The following is a 14,508-nucleotide window of genomic DNA, read 5'->3' as shown; positions in this document are numbered from 1 at the left end:
ATTGCAAGCTTAAAGTGGTGTCATTTCAGAATTTTTTTTCATTTTGCTTCACTGGAAATAAATGAAGAAGAATGACCCTATGAAAGAAACATGACTACAAAACTACTCCGTTTTTTCTACGTATATCAGCCAGTCTCAATAAAATCTCTTAATATAAACACTGTTTTACTGCTGTTCTGAACACAGCAGGGGGTAGGGGAGAGGGTTGAAATTCAGCTTATAAAGTACTGGATTATATCCAGTCATACTATCATACTATACTTTAAAACTTTTTGTTACTAAGCTTATAAAAATTAGGTATTTGAACTAAGTTGGGGTTTTTTTTATCACAAATCATTTATTTTAATCAGAGTTGCAGACTGGTTCTAACACCTATTACATACTATATACACTCATCGCTGCAAATTTAAACAACAGCTGAAAGTACAACTTAAGAAAAGATTGAAAAAAACAGTCGTCTTCTCAAAACGGTGAAAAAAGCCCAGAAATTCTATTGGTATTAATGCAACAACTCTATTCAAGAAAGAGGGACAGTTCTGCAACTAATACCATTGTTCCATGTAAAACCAGCTGTGTTATTCTTATAGTAACTCACAGCTCATGAAAAGAGCATCTGGTATATAAATACTTCTCAGTTCCATTTGACTGAAATGTATCTGTCACGCAAAAAGCAGGAAAATCTTTCTTAAAGTATATAGTCTTACCTTACACACACAATCATATAATAACAACACTCATTTTTCTCTGGAAAAACTTTTCATGTGTATTTTAGAAACATTTGATCACTTTACACAAACTGCACAACTGCAATGCCATCATAAGGTAGAACATCTTGCTTCTTTTTAATACATTACTCTATATAAGCACCCTCACAAAGACAGCTTGTGAGCATTTCACAAATTATAATAATGGAACCACCTACATGTATATCAGTGCTGACAGATCTGGATCATCTTATTTTCACCTGCAGTAAGTTCAGACTCAGCTGAAAACTAAATTATACAATGAACAGCTTTGTTGTAGGAATATGCATGGCCTTATTTTCCACCATTTGCAGATCAAATGCATGCAGCTAGCATAGATATTTAATATCAATGGTAATAAATACTAATGATCTTGTGACCTAACTTTTTTTCATCCAAATCAAAGATAAAATTAATCACTTCAATTTTGTTACATACTGCACTACAGAGGAATGGTTTAGTCTATACTGAAGCATACCTGTTCAATAGCCACTATCTGCAATGGTTTAACGTACTAAAAGGAAAACATATCCAAAAAGGTCTTGTTGCTGTTAGTTGATATTAGTAATAGCATTCCCATTAACTGCAATATCATGAAAGAGATGAAGAAATACCTAAAGGAAAATCTAGCATTCAGCTATTATCCAAAATACAATGGAATTCTGATGACCATTTGTAGTCACAAACTTTACTACGTGCTGTTCTTAAAGGTGGTGGCAGTTCTGGTCTAAAATAAGTGGACTGCCAACTGAGCTGATAATACCACTCTGGAATTTCTGAGCTTTAAATACCAATATTGACCAAATATAGACCAATGAGAGCAAATACTGATCTTACTCCTTGGGCAATGTAAAATGGTTTATGCCAGGACAGCCTGAGTCATGTAGAACATGTTATAAGGGACAGACAGCATTATTCACAGTATTTCCTTCTGTTTGAGGATCTATCTTAACCATTTTTTCTAAAGAAATATAAACATATACTTCATGCAAACATGAAATAAATTTGTGTGCAATACTACATAATGATACATGCCTTCCCCTCCTACTGGCATCAGTCAACCTAAAATAAAATAAACCCATCATTCTTTACTAAGCTTTATGAAACAGCATATTTAGCACTCTTAGCTTCTTCTACGAAAAAAGCACCCTGCTTATTCAACTGGCAAAATGACAAAGACCTCAAGAGGCAATAGATCTGTATGCCCAGATTTAGATGGAGTTGATTCTTCCTCCTTAAAAATACCAATTCATTCAAAATATATAAAGGATAGCTGCTTTCTCTGTCATACAAAAGACCTTGTATTATTTAAGGGTTTTTTTCTATTTGTATGGTAAAACATAATGCTAGAAGTAACAAAGAACAAAACTTACCTACATTGTAACAGCACATAACTATAACAACACATGAGTAAGAAAAACCTTACACTACTTCATTCATGACACATATATAATCCACATCAGTCAAGTATATCTAAAGTCAATTTTACATTACAAGTTAAATATCAAAGCTAACTAGAATATCACTGGTAAGCAGTGAAGGAAATGTAACAAATGTTCAGGAAATGAAAAAGAGCATTAAAAAGTACTGTAAAATTAAAAGGCCTATGCCATGTTAATACTGTAAATAGCTCACCAACTTTAAGTCTAATGATTGCTTGAAAACTAACTGCAATATCAAAGGTATTTTCAAATAATTAGAAGCATGATTACTATCCACACAGTGAGCAGCCTATTCTTATGCTTCAAGACAGTAAGGGTAGTTTGCATTTACAAAAGTCTGTTACTGAAGTATTTGTGTTTCTAACAATATCAGTCACACAAAAGTACAGATCTAGATTGGACAACATCATACTGTCAACAAAATTAAAAGTTATAATAGCTTCAAAATTTTTTCTCAAAAATTAAAACTAAAAAACATTTATTTTCATGATTACTTTAATGATTATTTGAACAGATCATTTGGTAGTCTACATGTGATAATCACTACTGGGGATTATTTTTCTCTTACTTGAGAGACAAAAATATAAAAGATTGTATGGAGAAAATCTGAATGAACTGGTTTTGAAAGTTTTTCAGTGAGATGGAGATCCTTAAGGTAACTGCTTTCGTATACCATCAAGACTACATTTTGCTGTCCTCCATTACAAAAGAACAGAGCTAGTTTACCTACCACTCATTTAAAGAATGTTAACTATTCATGTATTACTACTATTATAAAATCCTAGATCTATTGCCAAGAACAAAGTCAATGGGTAAAGCAGAGCACAGAATTTGATGCTTAAAAATAATTGTAAAGTTTTCCTGGTTTTTATAGAGGGAGACATATTTTGCTGAGTGGTTAATGAATTCAGATAGTGACCATTTGACCTGGTCTTTTGGAAGTAATTAGCAGCTCCAGTTACCTGAAAGATGGAGCTAAGATGAGCAGGCAGTTTTAAATCACTGCATTTCTAATCAAAAATTATGTTATTTACAGTCACTCAATAGAAGTTGTAAGCATCTGTGTGCATAAAGAAAGATGCAATAAAGGATTTTAGAGGCTATCCACGGTTGCTGAAAACAGCAAGTGAAGGATGTTGAATACAAAAAGTAGTTGCTAGCTAGATGAGATTATTGCTCCTGCTTAAACCTTTTTTTCAGGTAACTTGTATATCTGTCAGTTAATTTCTATGTCCAAGTTTTGTGGAGAAGGTAAGCTTCTTCCCAATAGTGAGCATAAAGCTAAGCTGAAATGAGCAAACAATTTTGTCAGCTTGTCGGACAAATACTGAGAAGGGTACCACAGAAAGGACAACGCAGTGGGATTCTTAAGTATACGAACACTAGTCAAAACCTCCAAGCTCCTAAAATGCACAAAAATACTACTATAAGGCTTTGATGCCATAAGGTAGTTTCTAGGGAGTATAATTACTTTCATAAAAAGATTCTTGAGACTAACAATTGCATTTATTCTACCCAAAATTCCCTGTTGCATACATGCCATATGAATTATCACACTATATTTCAGGTATTTTAAACACTGTAATTTCATGATCTATCTATGAAAGCTACTCAAAGACTCCAAAGCATTTTTAAAGCACTGATGTTAACTTTGTGATCTGTGGACTATGGAAAAAAAAGTGTCTGTGGACTAATCCTCAGTTCTCAGGCTCTGCCACTAAAGCAATTGGTGAAAGGCAATTAACAACAAAAAATGTCTCTATGTCAGTATAATCAACATGTACAACATATCTACAGGAGTCCACTGAAATGTTTTAACACTTTGCCAGTCAAAAGCGATTGAAAGCTACTGCCATATACTGCCATACAAGAGCCAAAGCGAACTTTAAAGTTTGGGCTAGTATCAAGAAAGTTTGAATATTAACAAAGCTTGGTAGCAGTTACTGAAGCTTTTTCCTGGACTTTAATAACTGACCATTTACATCTGTTCATTAAGTTCTCTGGGCTATTAAACCAGTTACATTGATTTAATCAGGGAGATAGAAAAATCTGTGGTCTCAAAACAAGTTAAGATGCTTCTCTACTATATTAGTTCATATCCATTATCTTAAAAAGGCTCCAAACCACAATTATAGATTCACAACAATCCAACAACTTAGATACCAGCAATACAATAATTTAAAAAACTTACTGAATATCCATTTTTCATCATCTGGTTTCAATAGTTTTATTTAACTACAAGCTTTTCTATTCACTTTTGCCTCAAACATTCTGCTTATCTGTGTGATATTCTGCTTATCTGGATTTGGACTCATTTTTGTCAGAGAAACAAAATATAATAATTTAGACAGTGCTGTAACGACTAGCACTGACAACAAGAATAGACAAGGGAGTCCTATTTACTTAGCAGAGTAAGTAAATTGGAAATAAAATCATAAAATAAAGTTTAAATTTAATCAAAATTACTCTCATTTAGAATTAACATAAACTCTTCACAAAGCAGATCAATGATGCCTTAAATACCTGATACCGAGAGTTGCTTCATCAGTTCTCAGGAACTCAAAAGACAAATATGTAAATCTTTTTATAAAAAATACTATGTGCAACTGTAACATTCGCATCTACCTTCTCTACTGTTTGATTACCTTAGCAAAATATATCTGAAATGGATCACATTTTCCACATCCTACCTTTGCAGAGAAAAGGCTTAACTTCAATGGGTGCTTGGACTGAGCTCTGGACCTGGAATAAGACAGTAAAAAAAAAAAAAAAAAATTTAGTAGTTCAAGCTAAACGAATCACGACTCCCTAAATGCAGAAAAAAATCTAGAGGCATATGAAATTAAAAAAATGGCTGAAAATAGAAATCTGGGCAGTATTAAGAGTTTCTTCAGATCATTTCTACAATGAAGATTCAAACTGTCACCACATGGTCCCAAATATTTAGGTCTCCAAATACCAACTGTTACAACACATAATTAAAGTCAGTTTATAGCCTTTAATCAACTGAATCAAGATAGCTAGTGAGATGAGATAAATTGCTACTGTATTTATTTATGGCACACAGCCAATATAACTAAAATAAGGATCTTGCTTTACCTGAATAGTTTATTGCCAATTGCAAGTACTCTGCCTAACCAAATAACATTTCTATCTGTGTTTGTAAGGAGCTTGCCTACTCAGTAGAACAAAACCCTGAAAAACCATATTTCTGACAATTCAGGTACTACAAGAATGAAACAAACCTTTCCTATGTGCTTCTAGTATTTTTATTGTGATCAACACAGAGAATAAAGCACGATCACAACTGTACAAATTGTGCACAGTCAAGAAACAATTATGCCATATTTTGTTTTCCTTTTCCTTCGACCAGTGCCTCGTATTACAAAAAGCTGAACTGACTAAAGTATGATATATATGTTTAATAATAAAATAGCTATTTTCTAAACCAACCAAGGAGAAATATCTAAGTTTATCTAGCAAGCTGTTTATATTTCATATTATCTCAGAAAACTTCCAAACATAGTAAGGCTTTAATGTTTATAAGCATAGCAAAGAATTCTACTAAGGAGGTCACGGAAGAAAGAGTCAGGGTAATGAAGGGGAAAAATACCATTGGGTGTATCTTGGTGAACTGCAAGAACTGAAACCATCCAAAAGAGAAGAGGCAGCATGATCTGATCAATAGCTTACCTAACTCTGAAAAGAAAAACCATATGGAAGTCAGAAATTTCATGTGTAAGCTAGATACATTATTTTGTATTTAGCTCCAGTTTCTATTTAAATAGAGTACAGGTTCTTCCACTTCCTAAGTAAAAGCATAAATCATAAATGATAAACACAACCTTGTTCTGTAGAGGCACCAAGACTGCAAATACCTTATTTTCTGCTGTATCACTGTGATTATTACAGTAATGTAATCTCTACAGATTTAATTCATTTATGGAGAACACTGTGGAATGAAGCTATTTCAAAAGTGATTTGTAGCAATTCTTCATTACTGTTTTGTCATCAGAGAATTTCCAAAATCCGCAAATGTGGGTTTTGGGTTTTTTCCGCCTGTTTGTGAGGCAATTTCAAAGGAAAGAGTTCTGGCTGAGCATAAAATCTTTTTTTATAGAATAGTATCATCCCTACCAGTCCTTTAATGAGTCATTATAATTACTTTCACTGTTGTCACCATCATTATGTCCTCCAGCCATATAGTTGTGGATAGCTTTTCTTTAGCATATCTTTACAAATGGAGTTGAAAGCAATCTATTTTCTGCAAAATGGCTGCTTTCATTGTATACAGGACACTGAACCTCTTGTGCAGGACCTTTTCACCATGTTGTGATTGATTTTACATCTATTGAAAACAAGTCTGGTCTCTGCCATTTGTTTACTCTTGTATTCTCTCTTTATGCTTTGGTATGCATTTTTAATTAGATACACTCCAGTTCTTTCACCACTAGCTAACACTTTTATTTGGGAAGAAGTCTTTACTAGCCCTGCAAATATCCGCTGTTCTTTGCAATGTCAAGTCCTTTTCTCACCTTGCTTTGACTTGGTTATCACTTATATCACAAGTAATTCATCCATCTGTTAACTGCTCCAATTCACATTACTTGGCTTTATTTTAAAGATCTTAACAATGGTCAATGGTCTCATCTGGCAGCTGGTTTCTTGTAAAAAATGTGCTTTTCCCAAGTGACATTCTTGTGAGGATCAAAATATTCACTGAACGGGTTTTATCTAGCAGTTTACAGGTCCCTCAGGCTCTCCATAGAACATATTGTATATACCCAGTGCTTTGGGCATGCCATGTGTAGCAATGTAGAGGACTTCACCTTCTTCAGTTTTATTTCACTCTTCTCCAGCTTTCTGCCACGTTTTCTTTCCATACTGTGGGTTCATTCTTGCCACAAAAAAAAAGACGATACATATCACACATCTACATGAATGTTTAAGTTTGGATCCAGAGTGTGCCTTTAAAGCAAAACTCCCTGTTCTGGTGTACTTTGGTGCTTTGGTTTGCATCATGAATCTGTCTGGGAGTGCTGGAAGTGGATTTTTTCATATAAAAAACTGCAGACCAGGAATATGCTTAATACACTTCAGTTGCAAATGAGAATTCAGTCTTTCAGAGCTATCCAAAGTAAAAAATGCCTAAAGAAATGCAGTGTCATCACCTGTTTAACCCTGCAGATTTGTTCCTACTAGTCTGTACTACTTCCTAACAACAGACATAGCCCCAGAAATGATTGAAGTTGTCTTTATTCCTTGGCTGTCACTACCTGACATTGGTGAGAAGCATTATACCAGTTACACAGCACTTTTGTAAAGGAATGTTTCAGTCCAAACCCAGAAATATCTTAAGTACTAAGTGTAAATTTTATTTTTATTGTGTCACAAATAAGGGGGGAAACTCCCACTGAATAAAGAAAAAAAAAAGAAATAGGTGGAACATTGTTCCATCCCACAGTAATCCAGAAAAAAACCACAGTATGTCCACTTTACATACCACCTTTCTCTTAATTTACAGTCTTCAATTTACTGTCTTCTACACAGTTATTTAAATAATCTGTCTCTCACAGAGTAGCACCTTTGCAATTGCCAGGGATACAAACCCACTTCTCTGTTTCCTCATAAAAATTTTCCACAGACACCCCCAACACAAGCATTTCCAGCAAGACTGATTTTTTCTTGGCCTTATCTTCTCCTGATGGTTTGTAGATAGTTCTCACAACTCAGCCATCACTTTAAATAGACATAAAAAGACAAAAGTCCAGTTTCCTTTCAGACTGTATGTGAAACTTCTATTGGCTGGTGAATACTAAAACTTTCAATATAAATGAGATCTTTTGGCTCCAGCTGGGGAGGGAGTGGTGGTGTTATGGCTTATTATAGGGAGCATTTGCTCTCTTAAGATGCTCTCCCTTTTAAACTGGGATGGATTATATTCAAATACATTGTTATCATTCTTCTCACCCAAATTAATCTGGGTTTATACTTGTCATACTTTAATGGGTAGGTCTATGTTCTGGAAGAGATGAAAATAGTTTTGTTTGCAGGTTTTCAATAATCATATGCTTCATAATTAATGAAGCCTTTCTCAAACCTCTAACAGCTTTCTGCAGCTGATCGTAGAATTGTTGAGAAGACTAAAAAAAGTAATCTCACTCTTATACTATTTTAACTAATCTTGTAAAATTGTATTCATTGTCTGTGACAAGACCTGTTACTAGTCTGTATGCAGCAAAGAGATGATCAGGCATTTTACAAGCTGTTGGGGATGTCACAGAGGTAATTGTAAGCACTTTTAACTGTTTTGAGTACTTGCCAAGTATGACAGAAGAAACCATTTTCCCATATCACAGGTTTGCCGAGACAGAGCTCCAGTCCATTCCCAGGGTAAAAGGCTGCATTTAAGTTTAAGAAACTACTATTCCTCGTTTACTTTTTCAGTGTTTGACTATGAAACAAAGTTCTAAGGGGAAAAAAAAAAAATCAACAGTGTGCTGCTTCTGACTCTAGTATCCCTTCACAAGGATGATGTTAGCTCTTGGACTACCCAAAGTATATTCATTCCCTATGCTCTGTTCTACATGCTTAAACACAGAAAATATAACTGTCTGCAACTGTAATGTTTTGTCCAATCCACAATGCATCATGTGTTCTAATCCCAGGCTTTCTAAAACTATATCTTCTGTTTATTTGGTTGCCTTTTTTTTTTAATATTATAAAAAAGTCCTGGACACTTCCTCCTGTCCTAGCACAAACAGCATTCTGTTTGTCTACATACATGATTTGCAAGAACATTGCGGTCAGTCTTTCAGTGTATTTCTTGTGTTCTACATACAACGCTTCAATTTTGTTACTTAGCTCTGTAAAATTAAACCCATTAATTACAGAGCTGCAAGAATATTGCTGCTTTAACCCAATCACAAACAGTCTTTGTGGAAAACCATATACTAGATAAGCCAGGAAAAAATGGTGTGATGTTTTAGCAAGTCTGATCCCGGCTGATCACTTTACTACAAGCAAGAATAAGATATTATGGGGAAAACTGGAACAATGTAAGGGTCCAATCAAAAGAAGTTTTTATCACTCATGACAGCCATCCAAGTAATAAAAAAGTGAACAAATTTTGAACATTTTCATTCAGTACTGCACTACAGGGGAAAAAAAATCGTCTGCAGATTAGCACTGGTTAGACCAAAACAATGAGGGATTCAGTAGTATGGAAGAGAATGCCCTTCAGACTAAATTACAATTTGGAAGTGTTTAACAACATATGGTCTCTTTTCTTTGACATATACGATTAAGAATATATCTTTTTTATATCAAAATATAAAATACCATCTGTCATAAGTACCAACTATGATACTGCCTCTATAGATCCAATTAATTCACTATACTTTCTAATGTAAATATTTTTCCTATTTTCTCCTTTTTTCTTCTTCTGTAACTATATTTATTTATAAAATTTCAATAAATGTATATATTTTAAAAGTCAATACTATGACTTGAAATGTAATTAGGAATAACAATGAAAGTCTGTTTCACTTTGTATTTCAAAGCAGAAGGGCCAAATCTTCACATGGTTTGAAATGACACAGTTCATTTAAGTCAGTGGGTATAGGTAAATTACAAAGGCATAACTATGTTGCTTTTCCTTACTACACACATTAACCCAGAGGAATGCTCACTTTTCATAAATATTTGTTTATTTCTTTTTTCAGAAGTGCAGAGTTCTTTAAAGATATGTGACTGCAGAGTGAGAATCAAAATATAGTAAGTATTTCTCATTAAGGTGTCAGAATTCCAGTGAACATGGAGGAGTAAAAGCATTGCTACTGAAAATGTGGTAGAAATCAGGAAAATACCTCCTTAATATAATCTCAAAAAAGGAAAGAACCTTTGACCACATAATTATTTTAATGACTTTTGAGAACATTAAAGTATGCAAAAATCTTAAAATAAAGTCTCAAGACTGTAGGAGCTAAGTTTTGCCAGGATAAAGCAAGAAAGATCATTAACAGCCTGTTTGAAGCAGGGTGCATGTTTTCTTTTGTATGAGATAAACATACATAGATAAAAACACAGACACACACAGACTCCCCACACACACACACCCCCACCCCCCACCCCCCCCATACACCTTCTCTACTCTTTTTTCTGAATAATTTGGCTATGGGTGCAGTGGTACAAAAACCTGACACTTCCAAGTCTGCTAAAGTGTCATTAAAGAGGTGACTGGATCTATGTGAGGTTATTCTAGTGTAATTTATAACATAGTACCTTTTCACCTGCTTCCATGTAGTTGTCCAGGAGCAGAAAATGCTGACCATCTCTTAACACTACATTCTCAATCCTTAAAGAAGCTTCCAAAACCAAACCACAATGCTCTTCTTGGACATTCATGGTGGAAACTTTATATACAGTCCTAATAAATTGGGGGTTTAGGTTCTTAAGCTATCCAATGCTTTCTAAAACATCTGTAGTATTTCAGTAACTAGATAATAAATGAACTTCTAAGAATTGTATTGTTTTAGCCTTAATAAGTTCTTGAGGGACTGAGTTCCACAAGTTCACATATTGTCTGAAAAAGTATTTCCTTGGCCTTGTATTTTCTTGCAATTTACAAATTAATTTTTGCTCCTGTGTTAACATAAGGATAATAGAAATTCCAGTTTGCTTCTCTACATCATTCATCAGTATGCATGCTTTTATCTGATTATCTCCTATTCATCTTCTTTTGCTTATGCTGTTTTTATGCACATGACCATTCTTATTACCCTTCTCTAAATCCTCTCATTTTCTGCAATACTGTTTTTGAGAGGAGTACATGTGGTACTAGTCCTATTACATTCTTTTATTGATTTGATGACACATTGCAGGTTCCTCTGCCATTCTATTGTCTAGTTATTTGAGCACAGGTGCTGTTTGGCTGCAGTTTGATTCCGAGCTCCGGACAAATTTAACCCACAGCACTTCAGGGCAAAGCAGTTTGAGCACTTCAGCACGGCACATGCCACCTTCTACTCAGTGCCAGAGAACTCATCCCTCTGAGGGTCTCTGCTCCCAAGGGCTCCAAGCAACAGTAAACAGCTATGGATTTGCTAGTGCCCAATCCAGCAAGTACAAAGGACAACGCGGGTGCGACCGCAGCATCCTGCCGCCTCAGGGGCTCCTCAGGCCTCTTGCTGCTGCCGCCAGGTTCTTCCACGGCCGCAGGCCCGAGCCGGCCGCAACTCGCCCGCTATCCTCGCTGTCCCTCGGGCTGGCCTGCGTAGGAGCGCCGAGGCCAACCGCGGCCTACGCGCCCGCCGCCGCCCGGGAGAGGCTTCACCTGCTCAGCCCCGGCTCCTGAGGCGGCCCGGCGGGGCATGGGCCGGTTTAACGGCCGCAGCTGCTCAAGCGCCCAGCGCGGGCCTGCCAGCGGCGCGCGCCGTTGCCATGGCTCCCGGCCCCCCCTCCCCGGGCCGCGGGACCGGAAGCCCCTGCCGCGTGCCCTTTGAACCGGGAAGTCCTCGCGGAGGCTGGGGCGGACTCGGTTTGAATGAAATCCGGCTGATTCACGGTGGCCCGGGCCGAGGCGGCGCGGCCGGGGAGGGCTCCGCGCGGAGGTGAGGGCCGGGCGGGGCGCGTGGCCTTCTCACGGGGGCCCTCGGGGGCACGGCGCGGCTCCTGGGGGCTTCGCTGCGGCACGGGGCGGCCTCTGTGCGGCCTCTGTGCGGCGGCGTTGGCGTTGGGGCCCGCGGGGAGCGGGCCCGAACGCCGGAAGGGGGGGAGGCGGGCGGCGGGGCCGGGCTGGGTCTGGTGGCCCCGGGGGGGTGGTTTTCTCTCTGCGGGGCACCGGCCTAAACGGGGGGCGCGCTGGGCGCCGCGGAGTTGGCGGTGCCCGCCCGCGTTTGTGCTGCTTGCCTCCGAAGAAAGTTTGGGCGCTTTGGAGCGGCGGCGGGGCCGTGCCCGGGCGGAACGAGGCGGCCGGGCCCGGGGAGCGGCGCGGGCGTGGGCCCTGCGGCCGGAGCGGGCCGCTCGGGCCTCGACGCTTCACGGGCCCGCGGCGCTCCGGCCTCCCTGCCTGTCCGGAACGGCCGCCGTGTTTCCCCTCCGTGGCGGCAGGCGGGGCGGGCGGGTGCGCAGTGGCCGGGGGCGGCCGCAGCCCGTGTCCCACCGCGGGGACCCGGCGGTGGTAGCGCCGCAGCCTGCGGAGCGCGGCGTTGCGGCCGGCCCCGGCTGCGGGCCGCTGGAGTGGTGGCGGGGGAGCGCGGGCAGAGCTGGCTGGGGGTGCGCCAGGGAGAAGGGATCTTTAATCTGTGACGGGAAAGACCAAGCAGGACTCAGTAGAAAAGAAGCGGTAATCACAGGTGACAGCGCCGTGCCCGGTGTGTAGCCGGCTGGCGCGCCGCTCTCCCGGGGGAGGTGGTGCTGCCGGTCCCGGGCGGGCAGCCGGCAGCGCTGCTGTATGGCCAGCCCGGCCCCGCAGCTGTGAGCCTTTCCGCTACGCTCGGGAAACCGGGAAAACGACCGGGATGGAGACGGACTTTTTAAAAAAAACTCGTACGCCAGCCTATCTGAAAGCTGTGTGTAGCTGTAAAGGTACCAGGCAAGCTGAAGGGCCTGTTGGGTTTGTATTAATGGTAAAGCTTCCACCCTCTGTCAGTCCAAGGTGTACGGTATGTTTGGAATATAGGGAGTGCTCGAGGAAGAAGGCTCTGCTGAGGAGAGCACTGTCCATAAGCCTGTGTTACGGAAGCAAGGAAGAGACCTGTATTTGTGAAGAAATCCAGAAATGGGCTTGCAGATGAATTGCCTCTGTAGTGTGAGTTCGAGCAACTAGGTTTTGTCCATAACTTAATGGGAAAATTGTGTTCTGTCAGCTGTTATTACATGCGACATCAGGTATATTAATTTTCTGTGGGTAAGAAAATGAGAAGTTAAAAGCGTGCTTCAAAATTAACATTAAATAATACAAAAATAATAGTTTGTAAACTTTCTTGGAAGTGATTCAATCCTGGCAGGCATTATTGTAGTAGTAGCAACTACTATCTCCTAAACATCTAGGGTGATGGGAAAGGGCAGGTAGTTAGGATATGTTAAATAGAAAACCAGTGTGATGAGTACTTGCTGGAGCTGATTGCAGTGGACAGTTCCACAACAGTTGTGTGCCTGCTCGCCCTTCCACAGATTCTAGAGAAGCTCATTACTATTTTGTGGACTTCAGTGGTGGTATGATTTGTTAATGAATATTCTCTTATCTGTAAGTTTGGTATGAATGCACTTAAGTAGCTTTAGAGTAGTTTGCTTGGGTCTGGGTTACTTCAGTAGCTCCAGGTTTGCTGGGCTGGAAATCGGCATCCAAGAAGCTAACCTGCATACCTTCTAGCCCAGCTCAGGTCTAGGTGGTGCAGAAACATGGGGTTGACAGAGCTGAGCACATTATGGAAGCAAAATGGTCATATGTAGCTCTGGACTTGCACCACTGAAACTACATTCATTCATGGTATGGTTAACCTTTAGCTTTAATGAACAGATTACTGAAAACTGATGGTAATTATTTTCGTTCTCTTTTCACACAAAACATATAGGAAGATAGAATCCCCCCTGACACTGTCACGTGTGAAGTCTCTGTTCTGGTTCAGATTTCTCTTAATTCGGTGTCTGGTGACTTTACCTGCAGTGAGTTTTTGTTTGCCTCTGTGAAATGGTGTTGGTCTGCAAGATGCAATTTCTCAATTAATTTACCTTTGTAGCTGTTTATCATCCCTAGTGAAGTTGAAATTGTTGTAGTGGCAGCAAAAGCCTTACACCACTTACTTAGTTGCTGTTAATAAAATAGTTAATCTGTCTGCTCCCCATGGAACTTCTCAACAAGAGAACTGGAAGTTCTTATACAAAGCTTAGTATGCAGTCTCAGGTGGAGGAACTGAGTTATCAAAGATGGAATGATTTGCATGGTCACTCAGTGTACAAATTGCAAAGTGTGGAGTAAATTGCTGTCACCCGAGTCTAGCCTGATACTCTCTCCAGTAATAGGGCAGTTTAGTAGCCAGTGCTTTCTCTTCCATGTATGTTGAAGCTAATTTTGATTTTTAAATTTTTTTTCTTCCTAACTCAAAAGTTGTTAACCCAGGAGAACCCTCTTTCGTTGAGGGATTGCATCATGGAGCGATAATGCTAGATAAAAATAGTGCACTGTAGTGTGAAACTCGTGAGTCTCATGCAAAGAGGCACAGTAATTTAAAACTGTGTTTCAAGTTGATTTCAAAATACATGCTGAAACATGCCAAGTATAAGCACAGTAGCTATTGGTTTGTACCAGTGTGTGTGTGTAT

General features: G+C 39.2%; 1 protein-coding gene across 2 annotated transcripts in view; it reads left to right on the top strand.

Annotated features, from left to right (window-relative positions):
- The first annotated feature begins 11,660 nt into the window (after positions 1-11,660).
- PSMD14 (proteasome 26S subunit, non-ATPase 14) overlaps positions 11,661-14,508 on the top strand; it is a 48,920-nt gene continuing 46,072 nt past the window's right edge. Inside the window, exon 1 of one of the 2 annotated variants that reach the window (XM_055811844.1) lies at positions 11,661-11,796. The gene's annotated coding sequence lies outside the window, so the exon portion shown is untranslated. The remainder of the gene's footprint in view (positions 11,797-14,508) is intronic. The other variant, XM_055811845.1, reaches the window with a different exon arrangement.

The sequence above is a fragment of the Falco peregrinus genome, chromosome 8, assembly GCF_023634155.1.
Source record: "Falco peregrinus isolate bFalPer1 chromosome 8, bFalPer1.pri, whole genome shotgun sequence".
In the NCBI taxonomy this organism is placed as follows: domain Eukaryota; kingdom Metazoa; phylum Chordata; class Aves; order Falconiformes; family Falconidae; genus Falco; species Falco peregrinus.
Note: the sequence above shows the minus strand (reverse complement) of the source record. Positions and strands in the feature narration are given on the sequence as shown.